The sequence below is a fragment of the Oncorhynchus masou genome, chromosome 31, assembly GCF_036934945.1.
Source record: "Oncorhynchus masou masou isolate Uvic2021 chromosome 31, UVic_Omas_1.1, whole genome shotgun sequence".
NCBI classification, from domain to species: Eukaryota; Metazoa; Chordata; class Actinopteri; order Salmoniformes; family Salmonidae; genus Oncorhynchus; species Oncorhynchus masou.
In genome coordinates this window covers 92,875,333-92,884,121 of record NC_088242.1, presented here as the reverse complement: position 1 = coordinate 92,884,121, position 8,789 = coordinate 92,875,333, and the positions used below count along the sequence as shown (strand labels likewise).

At 42.2% G+C, this 8,789-nt stretch overlaps 1 pseudogene; it reads right to left on the bottom strand.

Annotated features, from left to right (window-relative positions):
* Positions 1-2,865: 2,865 nt before the first annotated feature.
* Positions 2,866-8,789, bottom strand: part of LOC135525062 (protein ANKUB1-like) — a 12,770-nt pseudogene continuing 6,846 nt past the window's right edge.

Genomic DNA, 8,789 nt, shown 5'->3' with positions numbered 1-8,789 from the left:
CTGTGAGAGGCTTTATTTCGAGCCCATTCCCAACAATGCAGAGTTAAAAAGTAAGAAAATATTTTCTAAATAGTAACACAATAACAATAAAGAGGCTATATACAAGGAGTACCAGTACCGAGTCAATGTGCAAGGTAGTCGAGGTAATACAGTATGTACATGTAGGTAAGGGTAAAAGTGACAATGCAATCAGCATAGATAATAAACACAGTAGCAGCAGCTAGTGTGAAAGTCGGTCAGTGTCACAGTGAATGTGTGGGTAGAGTGTAGTGAGTGTGCATCGAGCCAATTCAAGAGTCAGTGGAAAACAATTAGAAAAATACATCAATAACAAAGGGGGTCAATGCAAATAGTGCAGGTGGCCATTTAATTAACGTTCAGCAGTCTAATGACTTGGGGGTAGAAGCTGTTCAGCAGTCTAATGACTTGGGGGTAGAAGCTGTTCAGCAGTCTTATGGCTTGGGGGTAGAAGCTGTTCAGCAGTCTAATGGCTTGGGGGTAGAAGCTGTTCAGCAGTCTATGGCTTGGGGGTAGAAGCTGTTCAGCAGTCTAATGGCTTGGGGGTAGAAGCTGTTCAGCAGTCTAATGGCTTGGGGGTAGAAGCTGTTCAGCAGTCTAATGACTTGGGGGTAGAAGCTGTTCAGCAGTCTAATGGCTTGGGGGTAGAAGCTGTTCAGCAGTCTAATGACTTGGGGTAGAAGCTGTTCAGCAGTCTAATGGCTTGGGGGTAGAAGCTGTTCAGCAGTCTAATGGCTTGGGGGTAGAAGCTGTTAAGGAGCCTTTTGTCCCAGACTTGGTGCTCTCGTATCGCTTGCCGTGTGGTAGCAGAGTGAACAGTCTATGACTTGGGTGGTTGGAGCCTTTTGCCAATCATTTACATATCACTTATTTTATTTTTATTTGATGTCATATTGTAAACATATGTATCTGTTTTGCTGAAAATATGATTTTGAAAACAATGAATGTCTACAAGTGCTTCATAAAACAGTTATATTTATTTTTATATTTTCAAAAGACAGCAAATAGCCAATCAAGTATCAACATAAGTGAAATGAAAGACAGATTTCATTTTCAGTGAATAATTGTCTTGTCCAGTGAGCAACTCAATGACAGCGATTCAATGACATCATTAGTTCACCTCCAAGAAGCATCTTCAACGTTCACCTGACAACCCATTGGATAAGACACATACACTAACCAAGTGTTTTGTACCTGTCAAGAAGGTTGAGATCAGAAGCTTCTTCAATACCCCAGAAATGGAAAGGCTTTGAGACAAAGACTATCAACTGACAAGATAATGCACATACACTAACCCGGACGTTCTACTTGCCCCACTGAGTTACAGCAAAGTTATCATTTATGCATGGGTCCACGATCCACTCATAGCTCTCACAGCTATCTGACAGTTCTCAGAATACTAAGGAAGAAGTGTGTGATATTGGATTTGGTATCCTTCCCACTCCCAAGTGATTGGGAGTCCCATAGGGTGCCGCATAATTGGCCCAGCGTTTCAATTCCCGTCAAGGGTTTGGCCATCATTGTAAATAAGAATTTGTTCTTAACTGACTTGTCTAGTGAAAAAAACAAATTCTTATTTACTATCTTTCTTAACTGTTAAATAAAAATAAACTATTTAAGCTGTCTGCTATGTTGCTGTGTAAATCCACACACTGCAGGGGAATGATGACACATGCTGTGCCAACACATCATTACAGTAGTTGTCAGTTTTGTAACGTAAATAAAGAGTTTGTCAAATACTCTGGAAATACAGTATGTATTATTTTGACACTGCACAGACTCATTTAAATGAGCAATAATGATCCACATCTTAATAAAAGAGTTTTAAGGCAGCAGTGTTCATACTGTATTTTACATTGATTTCAACCACTACAAGTCTTCATCAGCAAGTGAGGGTTTCTATGGACAAAAAAATAGTGTTAAGTGTGTGTGTGTGTGCGTGTGGGGGGGGGGGGGGGGTTGGAGCCTCAATTAGACCCATGTCAAACACTTACAATCACGTACAGTACAACCACATTCAGTACAATCACATACAGCACAACCACATAGTCACATTCAGTCAACTGAATGATTCTCAACTGAATGATTCTAGAATAATAAATTCCATTCACATTTGGCTACTACAAATAGCCAGTGAAATATGATACGTTTTTTGTTACTTGAGAATAGGAATGACTGAGAATCCACTGCCTGCCGTTGTAAACTTTCTGCACACAAATCAAACACAGTACTGACTATATCTATAAGCATCATCCAAAGGAACAAAATTCTAAGTCGTCCGCATTGTTTCAGGCATCATCCGTTCCAAAGTCTCATCTTGTTCACTGTAAAAATAAAAACTCAAATAAGAGTTCCTTTTTGGACAATTCCAGGTTGTCCCTCCTTGTTTCAGTTTAATCTGCCTGATGACCAGGATCCTGGTGTCTACCCAATGTGCTGAGCACTCCTCCTGGAACAAGGTTAGGAGAGTCCGCGCCTCAATACATACATTCAGCTGCTGCAACCATGGTCTCTGTGTGAAGGCACTGTTAGAGAGTCAATCAACCAGAACAAGAGGTTAGGAGACCAAATCTGTGTCCTAGCATTGTGAAATACTGTATATGTAATGGCCTCAATACATTAAGGAAGCGCCCTTACATTCTATCCTCTCCCCATACTGAAACAACTTGTTAGGGTGAACCAATAAGACTGACACGATATACCTTCTAAGCATGATAGTTGGCTCATGATTTGTTTCAGGACTTGTTAGGGTAAAGCTATAACAGCTTCTAACCCCAAGTCATAAGACTGCTGAACAATTAATCAAATGGCCACCGGACAAGTTCAACTGTTTTATCATTTGTTACTTTAGTTTATTGGGTAAATATGCCCTCCACATCCCCTCTTCTTCTCTCTTTCATCACTCGTGGCCACAGGGTGGAGCTTCGGTAGTTGAAGAGGTTTATCCTGGGATGCCAGGGCGCAGAGCGGGCAGGATACATGAGATGGGCAGTTGATGGGGGTCAAACGTCGAGAGGCTGTGGACATCACCCTGATACCCGCCTTGGCCTCACCCCTCCTGGGCTTGGAGGACATCTTGGGGAGGGTGAAGCCGTCCACCAGGACCATGTCGCCTACCCTGGTCCTGAACGGAGCCCTGTTGAGGCCCATGCAGTGCCTGGATGCTGCCCTCCTCTGCCCCAGCCTCACCCAGCCCTTTATCTGGAGGTATGTCCGCATGGGCAGGGCCATACCTGGGAGGACCACCACAGAGCACAGCTTGGTGGCCAGGTGACGCACACACTCCCTGTGGCCCTACTGAAGGGCGATCCTCAGGGGGTCATGACCCTGGGGATCCCGACAGGTAAGGGTCAGAACGCTGTTGGCGATAAAGAGGCGACAGCGGGACACTTGGCGACGTCGGGGTGGGCCGTCTGGTGGCACCACTCACGGTAAGGGTGAACCCCCACCGGCTCAATGACACGCACGAGAATACACGAGAATATAAGCTATATACAGGGTCAGTGCTATCATTGTAAGCTATATACAGGGTCAGTACAATCATTGTAAGCTATATAAAGGCTCAGTACTATCATTGTAAGCTATATAAAGGTTCAGTACCATCATGGTAAGCTATATAAAGGTTCAGTACCATCACTGTTGATAGTAAGTCTATCATACAGTTCAGTGTGTAGATGTGTATTCTGACCTCATCACAGGTCTCTCCCTAGACAGGTGTCATTGGACGGTCAGTCTGTGTCCCAGGAAGCAGCCTCTGAGGAACTCCGCCCACCCATCCCAGGTGTCCAACCGTAGAGTAGCCCCTGGGAGACAGAGACACATGCAGGTTGTCCTCCTGGTTGCCATGAACCAAGAATGTGTTCCATACAGTCCATTTGTCTCTGTGTTACATCCATAAGGTGTTGAGCCAGAGGACCATTGATCTACTGCACAAGGAAGGCCATACCCAGGTCAATGGCGTAGTCGTGCAGCCGGTTGCAGTCGTAGAGTTGCAGGCCGGTGGGAGAGCTCAGTCTGAAGGAGCTGACGGGAAGCCCACACTGCTGGGACACCAGGGTCATGAGCCTGGCCACAGACGTACTCAGGAGAAACACAGTGCCCAAGACTGAGAGGGTCTCCCCGTCACGGCACTGAACACACGCACCACCGGCACCCGCTGAAGTATAAGACCATGGACATACAGTAAATTCACTTGTTTTACATAAATACCTATGTTGTGTTTATACACCGAGTAAACAAAACATTATGAACACCTGTTCTTTCCATGACAAAGACTGACCAGGTGAATCCAGGTGAAAGCTATGATCCCTTAATGATGTCACTTGTTAAATCCACTGCAGTGTAGATGAAGGGGAGCGGACAGGTTAAAGAAGGATTTTTAAGCCTTGAGACAATTGAGGCATGGATTGTGTATGTGTGCCATTCAGAGGGTGAATGGGCAAGACAAAATATTTAAGTGCCTTTGAAAGGGGTAGTAGGTGCCAGGTGCACCGGTTTGTGTCAAGAACTGCAATGCTGCTGGGGTTTTTCACACTCAACAGTTTCCTGTGTGTATCATGAATGGTCCACCACCCAAAGAAAATCCAGCCAACTTGGCACAACTGTTGGAAGCATTGGAGTCAACATGGGCCAGCATCCCTGGGGAACGCTTTCAAACACCTTGTAGAGTCCATGCCCCAACGAATTGAGGCTGTTCTGATGGCAAAAGGCGGGGTGCAACTCAATATTAGGAAGGTGTTTCTAATGTTTGGTACACTCAGTATATATAAGTTAGGAGTCATATAATTACAGGGGTAAGATGAAGTGGCTCCTTTGCACTGATCTTAGGTCTGGTTTGTGTTTGTACTGCTAATGGTAAAGGTTAGGATTTGGTGAGAGTAAACTGATCCTAGATCTGTGCCCAAGGGCAATTTCTATCCAGAGACAAATCAAAGGTCCATGCTATTTAAACTTATAATCTACCACCATCTCGTGGCTCAAATTTGTAACAACATTTTCTAATTCATGTGCTGTACTGAGTTTTGTTCTATCACATTGAACACTAATCTGGGTGCAGATTAAATTGAACACTAATCTGGGTGAAAGATTAAATTGTTAACAGAAATATTATGAATATGTATTTCAATGAACCCAAAGGGCCTCTTCTTCTCCTACTATACGGCCTGCTGTGCTCTACTGTACTCTGCTGTACTCTGCTGTGCTCTACTGTACTCTGCTGTGCTCTACTGTACTATACACCACTGGGTATACAGACTCTTCAGATACTGTTAGCGAACACCAGACTGAGGTCGAGGCGATTACATGGGGAAAAGGTTTATGACTGTAAGGGTGTTTGGTACAAAGGCAACACGACATCGGGCCACATTTCAGCTCTATCCCAGGTCAACCATACAATACTATAGATTTCCACTCTAGTCAACCAGCAAGAAGGTCTGGCTTTGACTATGTCAATGATGGGATGTGTAAGTAAGGAGTAAGGAACACAAATAAACATTATTCTGATGGTTAAATTTGTACTTAGATACATAACCACTCTCCTCTGTTAGCAAATCTTCCACAGAACTTTGTGGAACAGAGTGAGTTCTGTCCCTGTCTGGCTCTGGACATGTACCCAGGGACCTCTGTACAACAACACTTCACACTCACGAAGCAGTGTTCTTACTAACCAATCACTCTACCATAACCATGGTCTCAGTATAAAGCAGTGTTCTTACAACCAATCACTCTACCATAACCATGGTCTCAGTATAAAGCAGTGTTCTTACTAACCAATCACTCTACCATAACCATGGTCTCAGTATAAAGCAGTGTTCTTACTAACCAATCACTCTACCATAACCATGGTCTCAGTATAAAGCAGTGTTTACTAACCAATCACTCTACCATAACCATGGTCTCATATAAAGCAGTGTTCTTACTAACCAATCACTCTACCATAACCATGGTCTTGGTTGAGCAAGGGCAATATTACTTTAAGTCTCAAGCAGGGTGACCTCAACATACTATATATCACCATACTATATCCCACCACACTATACAGTGGGGCAAAAAAGTATTTAGTCAGCCACCAATTGTGCAAGTTGTCCCACCTAAAAAGATGAGAGGCCTGTAATTTTCATCATAGGTACACGTCAACTATGACAGACAAAATGAGAAAAAAAATCCAGAAAAATCACATTGTAGGATTTTTTAATGAATTTATGTGCAAATTATGGTGTAAAATAAGTATTTTGTCACCTACTAACAAGCAAAATTTCTGGCTCTCACAGACCTGTAACTTCTTCTTTAAGAGGCTCCTCTGTCCTCCACTCGTGACCTGTATTAATGGCACCTGTTTGAATTAACTAAATCACCTAATCATACTATATAACCATACTATATAACCATACTATATAACCATACTATATATCACCATAATATATATATCACCATACTATATATATATCACCATACTATATATATATCACCATACTATATATATCACCACACTATACATCACCATACTATATATATCACCATACTATATATATCACCATACTATATATATCACCATACTATATATATCACCATACTATATATATCACCATACTATATATCACCACACTATATAACTGACCCCTCCTGTCTCAACCTCCAGTATTTATGCTGCAGTAGTTTATGTGTCGGGGGCTGGGGTCAGTTTGTTATATCTGGAGTACTTCTCCTGTCCAATTCGGTGTCCTGTGTGAATCTAAGTGTGCGTTCTCTCATTCCCTCCTTCTCTCTCTCGGAGGACCTGAAATATTATTATTTGACCATGCTGGTCATTTATGAACATTTGAACATCTTGGCCATGTTCTGTTATAATCTCCACCCGGCACAGCCGGAAGAGGACTGGCCACCCCACATATGCTCTCTCTAATTCTCTTTCTTTCTCTCTCTCGGAGGACCTGAGCCCTAGGACCATGCCCCAGGACTACCTGACATGATGACTCCTTGCTGTCCCCAGTCCACCTGGCCGTGCTGCTGCTCCAGTTTCAACTGTTCTGCCTTATTATTATTTGACCATGCTGGTCATTTATGAACATTTGAACATCTTGGCCATGTTCTGTTATAATCTCTACCCGGCACAGCCAGAAGAGGACTGGCCACCCCACATAGCCAGGTTCCTCTCTAGGTTTATTCCTAGGTTTTGGCCTTTCTAGGGAGTTTTTCCTAACCACCATGCTTCTACACCTGCATTGCTTGCTGTTTGGGCTTTTAGGCTGGGTTTCTGTACAACACTTTGAAATATCAGCTGATGTACGAAGGGCTATATAAATAAATTTGATTTGATCACCACACTATATATCACCATACTATATATATATATATATATATATCACCACACTATATATATCCACCATATATCACTATATATCACCACACTATATATCACCACACTATATATCACCACACTATATATCACCATACTATATATCACCATACTTTATATCACAACACACCACACTATCTATATCACACTATATATATACATATATCACATACTATATATATCACCACACTATATATATCACCACACTATATATATCACCACACTATATATATCACCACACTACCATATCACCACACTATATATCTATCACCACACAATATATATCACCACACTATATCTATCACCACACTATCTATATCACCACACTATCTATATCACCACACTATCTATATCACCACACTATATATCACCACACTATATATATCACCACACTATATATCACCACACTATATATCACCACTATATCACCATACTATATATATCACCACACTATATATCACCACACTATATATCACCATACTATATATCACCATACTATATATATCACATACTATATATCACCACACTATATATCACCACACTATATATACACTCACCACACTATATATATCACCACACTACATATATATCACCATACTATATATATATATCACCACACTATATATCACCACACTATATATATCACCACACTATTTATCACCACACTATATATCACCACACTATATATATCACCACACTATATATATCACCACACTATATATATCACCACACTATATATATCACCACACTATATATCACCACACTATATATCACCACACTATATATATATCACCTCTTGATACTACCCATCCCGGATCCGGGATCGTGAATACAGCCTCAGATGCCCTGTGTGAACAAAGACATGGAACCTGATGACAATCAGATTAAAATGAACTACACTTTTTCAGAGAGAAAACTTGTAAATCGGTCCAATTCGACTGGAACACAACAGGAGGGTTAAATCCTCACCCGATGCATATGAAAATAGTGTCGTAGAGGTACACCACTCATCAGTTATGTAGTACAATAGAGAAATCATGCACAGTGTAGCCTACACAGTCACAAAGCAGTGAAATACATTAACGTGCTCAAGCACACACAGCCTAGTTTCTGCAGGCAGCAAATGGCACACAGCTCTCAACTGGTTTTGGTATGGAGCAGCTCACAGAAGAAATGACATGGGTAGCCGGTAGGGTAGGTAGGGGTAGGTAGGGTTAGGTAGGGTTAGGTAGGATTAATTGTAAAGGGTAGGTAGGTAAGGTTAGGGTAGGGGTAGGGTAGTAGGGGTTAGGTAGGGGTAGGTAGGGGGGTAGGTAGGGGTAGGTAGGGGTATGGTTAGGTAGGGGTAGGGTTAGGTAGGGTTAGGTAGGGGTAGGGTTAGGTAGGGGTAGGTAGGGTTAGGAAGGGTTCGGTAGGG